Raw genomic sequence first — 17,063 nt, 5'->3', positions numbered from 1 at the left:
AATCAGGTCCGAGAAGCACAATTCTGGTATGGTTTGAAAGGGCGGATCTCTGGCTTTAAAATGCTTCTCTCGGATTTTCGATTGGGCAGATAGTACCGGAGCAGACAGTACCGACGCGCACCTACCCGCCACGCCGGGGCCTTTGAGGCTACAGGGTTGATCGACCCCTCGTTGGAAAGCTCTAGATCTCTACTTTTCAAGGACACCAGAATCCAATCGATCGGATGTAAGGAGGCGGAGCTACGTCTCCCGGAAGAGAGGCAACTTTATGCGCGAATGGCTTCCAAATGGGGTGAAATAGGCCCACTTTGGGAGGCCGCAGCTCCTCCAAATCAGGTCCGAGAAGCACAATTCTGGTATGGTTTGAAAGGGCGGATCTCTGGCTTTAAAACGCTTCTCTCGGATTTTCGATTGGGCAGATAGTACCGGAGCAGACAGTACCGACACGCACCTACCCGCCACGCCGGGGCCTTTGGGGCTACAGGGTTGATCGACCCCTCGTTTGAAAGCTCTAGATCTCTACTTTTCAAGGACACCGGAATCCTTTCGATCGGATGTAAGGAGGCGGAGCTACGTCTCCCGGAAGAGAGGCAACTTTAAGCGCGAATGGCTTCCAAATGGGGTGAAATAGGCCCACTTTGGGAGGCCGCAGCTCCTCCAAATCAGGTCCGAGAAGCACAATTCTGGTATGGTTTGAAAGGGCGTATCTCTGGCTTTAAAACGCTTCTCTCGGATTTTCGATTGGGCAGATAGTACCGGAGCAGACAGTACCGACGCGCACCTACCCGCCACGCCGGGGCCTTTGGGGCTACAGGGTTGATCGACCCCTCGTTGGAAAGCTCTAGATCTCTACTTTTCAAGGACACCGGAATCCAGTCGATCGGATGTAAGGAGGCGGAGCTACGTCTCCCGGAAGAGAGGCAACTTTAAGCGCGAATGGCTTCCAAATGGGGTGAAATAGGCCCACTTTGGGAGGCCGCAGCTCCTCCAAATCAGGTCCAAGAAGCACAATTCTGGTATGGTTTGAAAGGGCGGTTCTCTGGCTTTAAAACGCTTCTCTCGGATTTTCGATTGGGCAGATAGTACCGGAGCAGACAGTACCGACGCGCACCTACCCGCCACGCCGGGGCCTTTGGGGCCTTTGGGGCCTTTGGGACCCAGCTTACTCCAGGGCTTGACCATTGATGCAGTAAGGCCCCTCGGGGAGGAGGGGGTTATAGAGGAAAGAGACCATAGAAGAGCACAGGGAAGCTAGGGGAAAAAGTTTAGAACAAGTTAGCCAAACCGCTCTCGTGAAGAAGATGGGCCCAAGGCGGGGAACAGAGGGAAGAGGCGGAGTGTGGGACCACAAAAAGGCATTAGGATGGACCGGAGCTAGCCAAAGCTTCTCTATTTCAGCCCACTTCGTGTAGGCTTGGGGAGAGGCCCATAAGGGAACACAATGCAGGTGGGAGGCCCAGTAATAATGCACAAGATGGGGAACCGCCAATCCCCCTTCACCTTTACCCGAAAGCATAACTGAACGAGGGATACGGTGTCTCTTGCCATTCCAGATAAACTGGAAAATCGACCTCTGGAGGGCACGCAACTCCAAACGCGGGACTGCCACTGGGAGGGTCTCAAAGAAATATAAAAGTTTAGGAAGGAGAGTCATTTTTACTGCCGAGATACGACCCAAGAGGGATATTGGCAAGGGGCGCCATCTATCCAGAAGAGCTCGTAATTCATTAAACAAGCGTGGGAAATTGACCGAATAGAGAGTAGAGTAAGAAGAGGACAAATGTATCCCTAAATACCGAAGGGAACGCGAGCGCCATTGGAAATGGAAATTAGATTGAAGAAGCTGGAGATCAGTCGAAGGGATATTCAGTGGGGATCTCTACTTTTCAAGGAAACCGGAATCCAGTCGATCGGAGCAGTACCGGAGCAGACAGTACCGAAGCGCACCTACTTTCCACGCCGGGGCCTTTGGGGCTACAGGGTTGATCGACCCCTCGTTGGAAAGCTCTAGATCTCTACTGTTCAAGGAAACCGGAATCCAGTTGATCGGATGTAAGGAGGCGGAGCTACGTCTCCAGGAAGAGAGGCAACTTTAAAGCGCGAATGGCTTTCAAATGGGGTGAACTAGGCCCACTTTGGGAGGCCGCAGCTCCTCCAAATCAGGTCCGAGAAGCATAATTCTGGAATATTTTGGAAGGGCGTATCTCTGGCTTTAAAACGCTTCTCTCGGATTTTCGATTGGGCGCATAGTACCGGAGCAGACAGTACCGGCGCGCACCTACCTGCCACGCCGGGGCCTTTGGGGCTACAGGGTTGATCGACCCCTCGTTGGAAAGCTCTAGATCTCTACTTTTCAAGGAATCCGGAATCCAGTCGATCAGATGTAAGGAGGCGGAGCTACGTCTCCCGGAAGAGAGGCAACTTTAAAGCGCAAATGCCTTTCAAATGGGGTGAAATAGGCCCATTTTTGGAGGCCGCAGCTCCTCCAAATCAGGTCCGAGAAGCACAATTCTGGTATATTTTGAAAGGGCAGATCTCTGGCTTTAAATCAATTCTCTCGGATTTTTGATTGGGCGCATAGAACCGGAGCAGACAGTACCGACGCGCACCTACCCGCCACGCCGGGACCTTTGGGGCTACAGGGTTGATCGACCCCTCGTTGGAAAGCTCTAGATCTCTACTTTTCAAGGACACCGGAATCCAGTCGATCGGATGTAAGGAGGGGGAGCTACGTCTCCCGGAAGAGAGGCAACTTTATGCGCGAATGGCTTCCAAATGGGGTGAAATAGGCCCACTTTGGGAGGCCGCAGCTCCTCCAAATCAGGTCCGAGAAGCACAATTCTGGTATGGTTTGAAAGGGCGGATCTCTGGCTTTAAAACGCTTCTCTCGGATTTTCGATTGGGCAGATAGTACCGGAGCAGACAGTACCGACACGCACCTACCCGCCACGCCGGGGCCTTTGGGGCTACAGGGTTGATCGACCCCTCGTTTGAAAGCTCTAGATCTCTACTTTTCAAGGACACCGGAATCCTTTCGATCGGATGTAAGGAGACGGAGCTACGTCTCCCGGAAGAGAGGCAACTTTAAGCGCGAATGGCTTCCAAATGGGGTGAAATAGGCCCACTTTGGGAGGCCGCAGCTCCTCCAAATCAGGTCCGAGAAGCACAATTCTGGTATGGTTTGAAAGGGCGTATCTCTGGCTTTAAAACGCTTCTCTCGGATTTTCGATTGGGCAGATAGTACCGGAGCAGACAGTACCGACGCGCACCTACCCGCCACGCCGGGGCCTTTGGGGCTACAGGGTTGATCGACCCCTCGTTGGAAAGCTCTAGATCTCTACTTTTCAAGGACACCGGAATCCAGTCGATCGGATGTAAGGAGGCGGAGCTACGTCTCCCGGAAGAGAGGCAACTTTAAGCGCGAATGGCTTCCAAATGGGGTGAAATAGGCCCACTTTGGGAGGCCGCAGCTCCTCCAAATCAGGTCCAAGAAGCACAATTCTGGTATGGTTTGAAAGGGCGGTTCTCTGGCTTTAAAACGCTTCTCTCGGATTTTCGATTGGGCAGATAGTACCGGAGCAGACAGTACCGACGCGCACCTACCCGCCACGCCGGGGCCTTTGGGGCCTTTGGGACCCAGCTTACTCCAGGGCTTGACCATTGATGCAGTAAGGCCCCTCGGGGAGGAGGGGGTTATAGAGGAAAGAGACCATAGAAGAGCACAGGGAAGCTAGGGGAAAAGTTTAGAACAAGTTAGCCAAACCGCTCTCGTGAAGAAGATGGGCCCAAGGCGGGGAACAGAGGGAAGAGGCGGAGTGTGGGACCACAAAAAGGCATTAGGATGGACCGGAGCTAGCCAAAGCTTCTCTATTTCAGCCCACTTCGTGTAGGCTTAGGGAGAGGCCCATAAGGGAACACAATGCAGGTGGGAGGCCCAGTAATAATGCACAAGATGGGGAACCGCCAATCCCCCTTCACCTTTACCCGAAAGCATAACTGAACGAGGGATACGGTGTCTCTTGCCATTCCAGATAAACTGGAAAATCGACCTCTGGAGGGCACGCAACTCCAAACGCGGGACTGCCACTGGGAGGGTCTCAAAGAAATATAAAAGTTTAGGAAGGAGAGTCATTTTTACTGCCGAGATACGACCCAAGAGGGATATTGGCAAGGGGCGCCATCTATCCAGAAGAGCTCGTAATTCATTAAACAAGCGTGGGAAATTGACCGAATAGAGAGTAGAGTAAGAAGAGGACAAATGTATCCCTAAATACCGAAGGGAACGCGAGCGCCATTGGAAATGGAAATTAGATTGAAGAAGCTGGAGATCAGTCGAAGGGATATTCAGTGGGGATCTCTACATTTCAAGGAAACCGGAATCCAGTCGATCGGAGCAGTACCGGAGCAGACAGTACCGAAGCGCACCTACTTTCCACGCCGGGGCCTTTGGGGCTACAGGGTTGATCGACCCCTCGTTGGAAAGCTCTAGATCTCTACTGTTCAAGGAAACCGGAATCCAGTTGATCGGATGTAAGGAGGCGGAGCTACGTCTCCAGGAAGAGAGGCAACTTTAAAGCGCGAATGGCTTTCAAATGGGGTGAACTAGGCCCACTTTGGGAGGCCGCAGCTCCTCCAAATCAGGTCCGAGAAGCATAATTCTGGAATATTTTGGAAGGGCGTAACTCTGGCTTTAAAACGCTTCTCTCGGATTTTCGATTGGGCGCATAGTACCGGAGCAGACAGTACCGGTGCGCACCTACCTGCCACGCCGGGGCCTTTGGGGCTACAGGGTTGATCGACCCCTCGTTGGAAAGCTCTAGATCTCTACTTTTCAAGGAATCCGGAATCCAGTCGATCAGATGTAAGGAGGCGGAGGTACGTCTCCCGGAAGAGAGGCAACTTTAAAGCGCAAATGCCTTTCAAATGGGGTGAAATAGGCCCATTTTTGGAGGCCGCAGCTCCTCCAAATCAGGTCCGAGAAGCACAATTCTGGTATATTTTGAAAGGGCGGATCTCTGGCTTTAAATCGATTCTCTCGGATTTTTGATTGGGCGCATAGAACCGGAGCAGACAGTACCGACGCGCACCTACCCGCCACGCCGGGACCTTTGGGGCTACAGGGTTGATCGACCCCTCGTTGTAAAGCTCTAGATCTCTACTTTTCAAGGACACCGGAATCCAGTCGATCGGATGTAAGGAGGCGGAGCTACGTCTCCCGGAAGAGAGGCAACTTTAAGCGCGAATGGCTTCCAAATGGGGTGAAATAGGCCCACTTTGGGAGGCCGCAGCTCCTCCAAATCAGGTCCGAGAAGCACAATTCTGGTATGGTTTGAAAGGGCGGATCTCTGGCTTTAAAACGCTTCTCTCGGATTTTCGATTGGGCAGATAGTACCGGAGCAGACAGTACCGACGCGCACCTACCCGCCACGCCGGGGCCTTTGGGGCTACAGGGTTGATCGACCCCTCGTTGGAAAGCTCTAGATCTCTACTTTTCAAGGACACCGGAATCCAGTCGATCGGATGTAAGGAGGCGGAGCTTCGTCTCCCGGAAGAGAGGCAACTTTAAGCGCGAATGGCTTCCAAATGGGGTGAAATAGGCCCACTTTTGGAGGCCGCAGCTCCTCCAAATCAGGTCCGAGAAGAACAATTCTGGTATGGTTTGAAAGGGCGGATCTCTGGCTTTAAAACGCTTCTCTCGGATTTTCGATTGGGCAGATAGTACCGGAGCAGACAGTACCGACGCGCACCTACCCGCCACGCCGGGGCCTTTGGGGCTACAGGGTTGATCGACCCCTCGTTGGAAAGCTCTAGATCTCTACTTTTCAAGGACACCGGAATCCAGTCGATCGGATGTAAGGAGGCGGAGCTTCGTCTCCCGGAAGAGAGGCAACTTTAAGCGCGAATGGCTTCCAAATGGGGTGAAATAGGCCCACTTTTGGAGGCCGCAGCTCCTCCAAATCAGGTCCGAGAAGAACAATTCTGGTATGGTTTGAAAGGGCGGATCTCTGGCTTTAAAACGCTTCTCTCGGATTTTCGATTGGGCAGATAGTACCGGAGCAGACAGTACCGACGCGCACCTACCCGCCACGCCGGGGCCTTTGGGGCTACAGGGTTGATCGACCCCTCGTTGGAAAGCTCTAGATCTCTACTTTTCAAGGACACCGGAATCCAGTCGATCGGATGTAAGGAGGCGGAGCTACGTCTCCCGGAAGAGAGGCAAATTTAAGCGCGAATGGCTTCCAAATGGGGTGAAATAGGCCCACTTTGGGAGGCCGCAGCTCCTCCAAATCAGGTCCGAGAAGCACAATTCTGGTATGGTTTGAAAGGGCGGATCTCTGGCTTTAAAATGCTTCTCTCGGATTTTCGATTGGGCAGATAGTACCGGAGCAGACAGTACCGACGCGCACCTACCCGCCATGCGGGGCCTTTGGGGCTACAGGGTTGATCGACCCCTCGTTGGAAAGCTCTAGATCTCTACTTTTCAAGGACACCGGAATCCAGTCGATCGGATGTAAGGAGGCCGAGCTACGTCTCCCGGAAGAGAGGCAACTTTAAGCGCGAATGGCTTCCAAATGGAGGGAAATAGGCCCATTTTGGGAGGCCGCAGCTCCTCCAAATCAGGTCCGAGAAGCACAATTCTGGTATGGTTTGAAAGGGCGGATCTCTGGCTTTAAAATGCTTCTCTCGGATTTTCAATTGGGCAGATAGTACCGGAGCAGACAGTACCGACGCGCACCTACCCGCCACGCCGGAGCCTTTGGGGCTACAGGGTTGATCGACCCCTCGTTGGAAAGCTCTAGATCTCTACTTTTCAAGGACACCGGAATGCAGTCGATCGGATGTAAGGAGGCGGAGCTACGTCTCCCGGAAGAGAGGCAACTTTAAGCACGAATGGCTTCCAAATGGGGTGAAATAGGCCCACTTTGGGAGGCCGCAGCTCCTCCAAATCAGGTCCGAAAAGCACAATTCTGGTATGGTTTGAAAGGGCGGATCTCTGGCTTTCAAACGCTTCTCTCGGATTTTCGATTGGACAGATAGTACCAGAGCAGACAGTACCGACGCTCACCTACCCGCCACGCGGGGCCTTTGGGGCTACAGGGTTGATCGACCCCTCGTTGGAAAGCTCTAGATCTCTACTTTTCAAGGACACCGGAATCCAGTCGATTGGATGTAAGGAGGCGGAGCTACGTCTCCCGGAAGAGAGGCAACTTTAAGCGCGAATGGCTTCCAAATGGGGTGAAATAGGCCCAATTTGGGAGGCCGCAGCTCCTCCAAATCAGGTCCGAGAAGCACAATTCTGGTATGGTTTGAAAGGGCGGATATCTGGCTTTAAATGCTTCTCTCGGATTTTCAATTGGGCAGATAGTACCGGAGCAGACAGTACCGACGCGCACCTACCCGCCACGCCGGAGCCTTTGGGGCTACAGGGTTGATTGACCCCTCGTTGGAAAGCTCTAGATCTCTACTTTTCAAGGACACCGGAATCCAGTCGATCGAATGTAAGGAGGCGGAGCTACGTCTCCCGGAAGAGAGGCAACTTTAAGCGCGAATGGCTTCCAAATGGGGTGAAATAGGCCCACTTTGGGAGGCCGCAGCTCCTCCAAATCAGGTCCGAGAAGCACAATTCTGGTATGGTTTGAAAGGGCGGATCTCTGGCTTTAAAACACTTCTCTCGGATTTTCGATTGGGCAGATAGTACCGGAGCAGACAGTACCGACGCGCACCTACCCGCCACGCGGGGCCTTTGGGGCTACAGGGTTGATCGACCCCTCGTTGGAAAGCTCTAGATCTCTACTTTTCAAGGACACCGGAATCCAGTCGATCGGATGTAAGGAGGCGGAGCTACGTCTCCCGGAAGAGAGGCAACTTTAAGCACGAATGGCTTCCAAATGGGGTGAAATAGGCCCACTTTGGGAGGCCGCAGCTCCTCCAAATCAGGTCCGAGAAGCACAATTCTGGTATGGTTTGAAAGGGCGGATCTCTGGCTTTCAAACGATTCTCTCGGATTTTCAATTGGGCAGATAGTACCGGAGCAGACAGTACCGACGCGCACCTACCCACCACGCCGGAGCCTTTGGGGCTACAGGGTTGATCGACCCCTCGTTGGAAAGCTCTAGATCTCTACTTTTCAAGGACACCGGAATCCAGTCGATCGGATGTAAGGAGGCAGAGCTACGTCTCCTGGAAGAGAGGCAACTTTAAGCGCGAATGGCTTCCAAATGGGGTGAAATAGGCCCACTTTGGGAGGCCGCAGCTCCTCCAAATCAGGTCCGAGAAGCACAATTCTGGTATGGTTTGAAAGGGCGGATCTCTGGCTTTCAAACGCTTCTCTCGGATTTTCGATTGGACAGATAGTACCGGAGCAGACTGTACCGACGCGCACCTACCCGCCACGCGGGGCCTTTGGGGCTACAGGGTTGATCGACCCCTCGTTGGAAAGCTCTAGATCTCTACTTTTCAAGGACACCAGAATCCAGTCGATCGGATGTAAGGAGGCGGAGCTACGTCTCCCGGAAGAGAGGCAACTTTATGCGCGAATGGCTTCCAAATGGGGTGAAATAGGCCCACTTTGGGAGGCCGCAGCTCCTCCAAATCAGGTCCGAGAAGCACAATTCTGGTATGGTTTGAAAGGGCGGATCTCTGGCTTTAAAACGCTTCTCTCGGATTTTCGATTGGGCAGATAGTACCGGAGCAGACAGTACCGACACGCACCTACCCGCCACGCTGGGGCCTTTGGGGCTACAGGGTTGATCGACCCCTCGTTGGAAAGCTCTAGATCTCTACTTTTCAAGGACACCGGAATCCTTTCGATCGGATGTAAGGAGGCGGAGCTACGTCTCCCGGAAGAGAGGCAACTTTAAGCGCGAATGGCTTCCAAATGGGGTGAAATAGGCCCACTTTGGGAGGCCGCAGCTCCTCCAAATCAGGTCCGAGAAGAACAATTCTGGTATGGTTTGAAAGGGCGGATCTCTGGCTTTAAAACGCTTCTCTCGGATTTTCGATTGGGCAGATAGTACCGGAGCAGACAGTACCGACGCGCACCTACCCGCCACGCCGGGGCCTTTGGGGCCTTTGGGACCCAGCTTACTCCAGGGCTTGACCATTGATGCAGTAAGGCCCCTCCGGGAGGAGGGGGTTATAGAGGAAAGAGACCATAGAAGAGCACAGGGAAGCTAGGGGAAAAAGTTTAGAACAAGTTAGCCAAACCGCTCTCGTGAAGAAGATGGGCCCAAGGCGGGGAACAGAGGGAAGAGGCGGAGTGTGGGACCACAAAAAGGCATTAGGATGGACCGGAGCTAGCCAAAGCTTCTCTATTTCAGCCCACTTCGTGTAGGCTTGGGGAGAGGCCCATAAGGGAACACAATGCAGGTGGGAGGCCCAGTAATAATGCACAAGATGGGGAACCGCCAATCCCCCTTCACCTTTACCCGAAAGCATAACTGAACGAGGGATACGGTGTCTCTTGCCATTCCAGATAAACTGGAAAATCGACCTCTGGAGGGCACGCAACTCCAAACGCGGGACTGCCACTGGGAGGGTCTCAAAGAAATATAAAAGTTTAGGAAGGAGAGTCATTTTTACTGCCGCGATACGACCCAAGAGGGATATTGGCAAGGGGCGCCATCTATCCAGAAGAGCTCGTAATTCATTAAACAAGCGTGGGAAATTGACCGAATAGAGAGTAGAGTAAGAAGAGGACAAATGAATCCCTAAATACCGAAGGGAACGCGAGCGCCATTGGAAATGGAAATTAGATTGAAGAAGCTGGAGATCAGTCGAAGGGATATTCAGTGGGGATCTCTACTTTTCAAGGAAACCGGAATCCAGTCGATCGGAGCAGTACCGGAGCAGACAGTACCGAAGCGCACCTACTTTCCACGCCGGGGCCTTTGGGGCTACAGGGTTGATCGACCCCTCGTTGGAAAGCTCTAGATCTCTACTTTTCAAGGAAACCGGACTCCAGTTGATCGGATGTAAGGAGGCGGAGCTACGTCTCCAGGAAGAGAGGCAACTTTAAAGCGCGAATGGCTTTCAAATGGGGTGAACTAGGCCCACTTTGGGAGGCCGCAGCTCCTCCAAATCAGGTCCGAGAAGCATAATTCTGGAATATTTTGGAAGGGCTTATCTCTGGCTTTAAAACGCTTCTCTCGGATTTTCGATTGGGCGCATAGTACCGGAGCAGACAGTACCGGTGCGCACCTACCTGCCACGCCGGGGCCTTTGGGGCTACAGGGTTGATCGACCCCTCGTTGGAAAGCTCTAGATCTCTACTTTTCAAGGAATCCGGAATCCAGTCGATCAGATCTAAGGAGGCGGAGCTACGTCTCCCGGAAGAGAGGCAACTTTAAAGCGCAAATGCCTTTCAAATGGGGTGAAATAGGCCCATTTTTGGAGGCCGCAGCTCCTCCAAATCAGGTCCGAGAAGCACAATTCTGGTATATTTTGAAAGGGCGGATCTCTGGCTTTAAATCGATTCTCTCGGATTTTTGATTGGGCGCATAGAACCGGAGCAGACAGTACCGGCGCGCACCTACCCGCCACGCCGGGGCCTTTGGGGCTACAGGGTTGATCGACCCCTCGTTGGAAAGCTCTAGATCTCTACTTTTCAAGGAATCCGGAATCCAGTTGATCGGATGTAAGGAGGCGGAGCTACGTCTCCAGGAAGAGAGGCAACTTTAAAGCGCGAATGGCTTTCAAATGGGGTGAACTAGGCCCACTTTGGGAGGCTGCAGCTCCTCCAAATCAGGTCCGAGAAGCATAATTCTGGAATATTTTGGAAGGGCGTATCTCTGGCTTTAAAACGCTTCTCTCGGATTTTCGATTGGGCGCATAGTACCGGAGCAGACAGTACCGGTGCGCACCTACCTGCCACGCCGGGGCCTTTGGGGCTACAGGGTTGATCGACCCCTCGTTGGAAAGCTCTAGATCTCTACTTTTCAAGGAATCCGGAATCCAGTCGATCAGATGTAAGGAGGCGGAGCTACGTCTCCCGGAAGAGAGGCAACTTTAAAGCGCAAATGCCTTTCAAATGGGGTGAAATAGGCCCATTTTTGGAGGCCGCAGCTCCTCCAAATCAGGTCCGAGAAGCACAATTCTGGTATATTTTGAAAGGGCGGATCTCTGGCTTTAAATCGATTCTCTCGGATTTTTGATTGGGCGCATAGAACCGGAGCAGACAGTACCGGCGCGCACCTACCCGCCACGCCGGGGCCTTTGGGGCTACAGGGTTGATCGACCCCTCGTTGGAAAGCTCTAGATCTCTACTTTTCAAGGAATCCGGAATCCAGTCAATCGGATGTAAGGAGGCGGAGCTACGTCTCCTGGAAGAGAGGCAACTTTAAGCACGAATGGCTTTCAAATAAAGGGTGAAATAGGCCCACTTTGGGAGGCCGCAGCTCCTCCAAATCAGGTCCGAGAAGCACAATTCTGGTATGGTTTGAAAGGGCGGATCTCTGGCTTTAAAATGCTTCTCTCGGATTTTCGATTGGGCAGATAGTACCGGAGCAGACAGTACCGACGCGCACCTACCCGCCACGCCGGGGCCTTTGAGGCTACAGGGTTGATCGACCCCTCGTTGGAAAGCTCTAGATCTCTACTTTTCAAGGACACCAGAATCCAATCGATCGGATGTAAGGAGGCGGAGCTACGTCTCCCGGAAGAGAGGCAACTTTAAGCGCGAATGGCTTCCAAATGGGGTGAAATAGGCCCACTTTGGGAGGCCGCAGCTCCTCCAAATCAGGTCCGAGAAGCACAATTCTGGTATGGTTTGAAAGGGCGGATCTCTGGCTTTAAAACGCTTCTCTCGGATTTTCGATTGGGCAGATAGTACCGGAGCAGACAGTACCGACACGCACCTACCCGCCACGCCGGGGCCTTTGGGGCTACAGGGTTGATCGACCCCTCGTTTGAAAGCTCTAGATCTCTACTTTTCAAGGACACCGGAATCCTTTCGATCGGATGTAAGGAGGCGGAGCTACGTCTCCCGGAAGAGAGGCAACTTTAAGCGCGAATGGCTTCCAAATGGGGTGAAATAGGCCCACTTTGGGAGGCCGCAGCTCCTCCAAATCAGGTCCGAGAAGCACAATTCTGGTATGGTTTGAAAGGGCGTATCTCTGGCTTTAAAACGCTTCTCTCGGATTTTCGATTGGGCAGATAGTACCGGAGCAGACAGTACCGACGCGCACCTACCCGCCACGCCGGGGCCTTTGGGGCTACAGGGTTGATCGACCCCTCGTTGGAAAGCTCTAGATCTCTACTTTTCAAGGACACCGGAATCCAGTCGATCGGATGTAAGGAGGCGGAGCTACGTCTCCCGGAAGAGAGGCAACTTTAAGCGCGAATGGCTTCCAAATGGGGTGAAATAGGCCCACTTTGGGAGGCCGCAGCTCCTCCAAATCAGGTCCAAGAAGCACAATTCTGGTATGGTTTGAAAGGGCGGTTCTCTGGCTTTAAAACGCTTCTCTCGGATTTTCGATTGGGCAGATAGTACCGGAGCAGACAGTACCGACGCGCACCTACCCGCCACGCCGGGGCCTTTGGGGCCTTTGGGGCCTTTGGGACCCAGCTTACTCCAGGGCTTGACCATTGATGCAGTAAGGCCCCTCGGGGAGGAGGGGGTTATAGAGGAAAGAGACCATAGAAGAGCACAGGGAAGCTAGGGGAAAAAGTTTAGAACAAGTTAGCCAAACCGCTCTCGTGAAGAAGATGGGCCCAAGGCGGGGAACAGAGGGAAGAGGCGGAGTGTGGGACCACAAAAAGGCATTAGGATGGACCGGAGCTAGCCAAAGCTTCTCTATTTCAGCCCACTTCGTGTAGGCTTGGGGAGAGGCCCATAAGGGAACACAATGCAGGTGGGAGGCCCAGTAATAATGCACAAGATGGGGAACCGCCAATCCCCCTTCACCTTTACCCGAAAGCATAACTGAACGAGGGATACGGTGTCTCTTGCCATTCCAGATAAACTGGAAAATCGACCTCTGGAGGGCACGCAACTCCAAACGCGGGACTGCCACTGGGAGGGTCTCAAAGAAATATAAAAGTTTAGGAAGGAGAGTCATTTTTACTGCCGAGATACGACCCAAGAGGGATATTGGCAAGGGGCGCCATCTATCCAGAAGAGCTCGTAATTCATTAAACAAGCGTGGGAAATTGACCGAATAGAGAGTAGAGTAAGAAGAGGACAAATGTATCCCTAAATACCGAAGGGAACGCGAGCGCCATTGGAAATGGAAATTAGATTGAAGAAGCTGGAGATCAGTCGAAGGGATATTCAGTGGGGATCTCTACTTTTCAAGGAAACCGGAATCCAGTCGATCGGAGCAGTACCGGAGCAGACAGTACCGAAGCGCACCTACTTTCCACGCCGGGGCCTTTGGGGCTACAGGGTTGATCGACCCCTCGTTGGAAAGCTCTAGATCTCTACTGTTCAAGGAAACCGGAATCCAGTTGATCGGATGTAAGGAGGCGGAGCTACGTCTCCAGGAAGAGAGGCAACTTTAAAGCGCGAATGGCTTTCAAATGGGGTGAACTAGGCCCACTTTGGGAGGCCGCAGCTCCTCCAAATCAGGTCCGAGAAGCATAATTCTGGAATATTTTGGAAGGGCGTATCTCTGGCTTTAAAACGCTTCTCTCGGATTTTCGATTGGGCGCATAGTACCGGAGCAGACAGTACCGGCGCGCACCTACCTGCCACGCCGGGGCCTTTGGGGCTACAGGGTTGATCGACCCCTCGTTGGAAAGCTCTAGATCTCTACTTTTCAAGGAATCCGGAATCCAGTCGATCAGATGTAAGGAGGCGGAGCTACGTCTCCCGGAAGAGAGGCAACTTTAAAGCGCAAATGCCTTTCAAATGGGGTGAAATAGGCCCATTTTTGGAGGCCGCAGCTCCTCCAAATCAGGTCCGAGAAGCACAATTCTGGTATATTTTGAAAGGGCAGATCTCTGGCTTTAAATCAATTCTCTCGGATTTTTGATTGGGCGCATAGAACCGGAGCAGACAGTACCGACGCGCACCTACCCGCCACGCCGGGACCTTTGGGGCTACAGGGTTGATCGACCCCTCGTTGGAAAGCTCTAGATCTCTACTTTTCAAGGACACCGGAATCCAGTCGATCGGATGTAAGGAGGGGGAGCTACGTCTCCCGGAAGAGAGGCAACTTTATGCGCGAATGGCTTCCAAATGGGGTGAAATAGGCCCACTTTGGGAGGCCGCAGCTCCTCCAAATCAGGTCCGAGAAGCACAATTCTGGTATGGTTTGAAAGGGCGGATCTCTGGCTTTAAAACGCTTCTCTCGGATTTTCGATTGGGCAGATAGTACCGGAGCAGACAGTACCGACACGCACCTACCCGCCACGCCGGGGCCTTTGGGGCTACAGGGTTGATCGACCCCTCGTTTGAAAGCTCTAGATCTCTACTTTTCAAGGACACCGGAATCCTTTCGATCGGATGTAAGGAGACGGAGCTACGTCTCCCGGAAGAGAGGCAACTTTAAGCGCGAATGGCTTCCAAATGGGGTGAAATAGGCCCACTTTGGGAGGCCGCAGCTCCTCCAAATCAGGTCCGAGAAGCACAATTCTGGTATGGTTTGAAAGGGCGTATCTCTGGCTTTAAAACGCTTCTCTCGGATTTTCGATTGGGCAGATAGTACCGGAGCAGACAGTACCGACGCGCACCTACCCGCCACGCCGGGGCCTTTGGGGCTACAGGGTTGATCGACCCCTCGTTGGAAAGCTCTAGATCTCTACTTTTCAAGGACACCGGAATCCAGTCGATCGGATGTAAGGAGGCGGAGCTACGTCTCCCGGAAGAGAGGCAACTTTAAGCGCGAATGGCTTCCAAATGGGGTGAAATAGGCCCACTTTGGGAGGCCGCAGCTCCTCCAAATCAGGTCCAAGAAGCACAATTCTGGTATGGTTTGAAAGGGCGGTTCTCTGGCTTTAAAACGCTTCTCTCGGATTTTCGATTGGGCAGATAGTACCGGAGCAGACAGTACCGACGCGCACCTACCCGCCACGCCGGGGCCTTTGGGGCCTTTGGGACCCAGCTTACTCCAGGGCTTGACCATTGATGCAGTAAGGCCCCTCGGGGAGGAGGGGGTTATAGAGGAAAGAGACCATAGAAGAGCACAGGGAAGCTAGGGGAAAAAGTTTAGAACAAGTTAGCCAAACCGCTCTCGTGAAGAAGATGGGCCCAAGGCGGGGAACAGAGGGAAGAGGCGGAGTGTGGGACCACAAAAAGGCATTAGGATGGACCGGAGCTAGCCAAAGCTTCTCTATTTCAGCCCACTTCGTGTAGGCTTAGGGAGAGGCCCATAAGGGAACACAATGCAGGTGGGAGGCCCAGTAATAATGCACAAGATGGGGAACCGCCAATCCCCCTTCACCTTTACCCGAAAGCATAACTGAACGAGGGATACGGTGTCTCTTGCCATTCCAGATAAACTGGAAAATCGACCTCTGGAGGGCACGCAACTCCAAACGCGGGACTGCCACTGGGAGGGTCTCAAAGAAATATAAAAGTTTAGGAAGGAGAGTCATTTTTACTGCCGAGATACGACCCAAGAGGGATATTGGCAAGGGGCGCCATCTATCCAGAAGAGCTCGTAATTCATTAAACAAGCGTGGGAAATTGACCGAATAGAGAGTAGAGTAAGAAGAGGACAAATGTATCCCTAAATACCGAAGGGAACGCGAGCGCCATTGGAAATGGAAATTAGATTGAAGAAGCTGGAGATCAGTCGAAGGGATATTCAGTGGGGATCTCTACATTTCAAGGAAACCGGAATCCAGTCGATCGGAGCAGTACCGGAGCAGACAGTACCGAAGCGCACCTACTTTCCACGCCGGGGCCTTTGGGGCTACAGGGTTGATCGACCCCTCGTTGGAAAGCTCTAGATCTCTACTGTTCAAGGAAACCGGAATCCAGTTGATCGGATGTAAGGAGGCGGAGCTACGTCTCCAGGAAGAGAGGCAACTTTAAAGCGCGAATGGCTTTCAAATGGGGTGAACTAGGCCCACTTTGGGAGGCCGCAGCTCCTCCAAATCAGGTCCGAGAAGCATAATTCTGGAATATTTTGGAAGGGCGTAACTCTGGCTTTAAAACGCTTCTCTCGGATTTTCGATTGGGCGCATAGTACCGGAGCAGACAGTACCGGTGCGCACCTACCTGCCACGCCGGGGCCTTTGGGGCTACAGGGTTGATCGACCCCTCGTTGGAAAGCTCTAGATCTCTACTTTTCAAGGAATCCGGAATCCAGTCGATCAGATGTAAGGAGGCGGAGGTACGTCTCCCGGAAGAGAGGCAACTTTAAAGCGCAAATGCCTTTCAAATGGGGTGAAATAGGCCCATTTTTGGAGGCCGCAGCTCCTCCAAATCAGGTCCGAGAAGCACAATTCTGGTATATTTTGAAAGGGCGGATCTCTGGCTTTAAATCGATTCTCTCGGATTTTTGATTGGGCGCATAGAACCGGAGCAGACAGTACCGACGCGCACCTACCCGCCACGCCGGGACCTTTGGGGCTACAGGGTTGATCGACCCCTCGTTGTAAAGCTCTAGATCTCTACTTTTCAAGGACACCGGAATCCAGTCGATCGGATGTAAGGAGGCGGAGCTACGTCTCCCGGAAGAGAGGCAACTTTAAGCGCGAATGGCTTCCAAATGGGGTGAAATAGGCCCACTTTGGGAGGCCGCAGCTCCTCCAAATCAGGTCCGAGAAGCACAATTCTGGTATGGTTTGAAAGGGCGGATCTCTGGCTTTAAAACGCTTCTCTCGGATTTTCGATTGGGCAGATAGTACCGGAGCAGACAGTACCGACGCGCACCTACCCGCCACGCCGGGGCCTTTGGGGCTACAGGGTTGATCGACCCCTCGTTGGAAAGCTCTAGATCTCTACTTTTCAAGGAATCCGGAATCCAGTCGATCGGATGTAAGGAGGCGGAGCTTCGTCTCCCGGAAGAGAGGCAACTTTAAGCGCGAATGGCTTCCAAATGGGGTGAAATAGGCCCACTTTTGGAGGCCGCAGCTCCTCCAAATCAGGTCCGAGAAGAACAATTCTGGTATGG

This window comes from Leptodactylus fuscus, chromosome 3, assembly GCF_031893055.1.
Source record: "Leptodactylus fuscus isolate aLepFus1 chromosome 3, aLepFus1.hap2, whole genome shotgun sequence".
Classification (NCBI taxonomy): Eukaryota; Metazoa; Chordata; class Amphibia; order Anura; family Leptodactylidae; genus Leptodactylus; species Leptodactylus fuscus.
Note: the sequence above shows the minus strand (reverse complement) of the source record.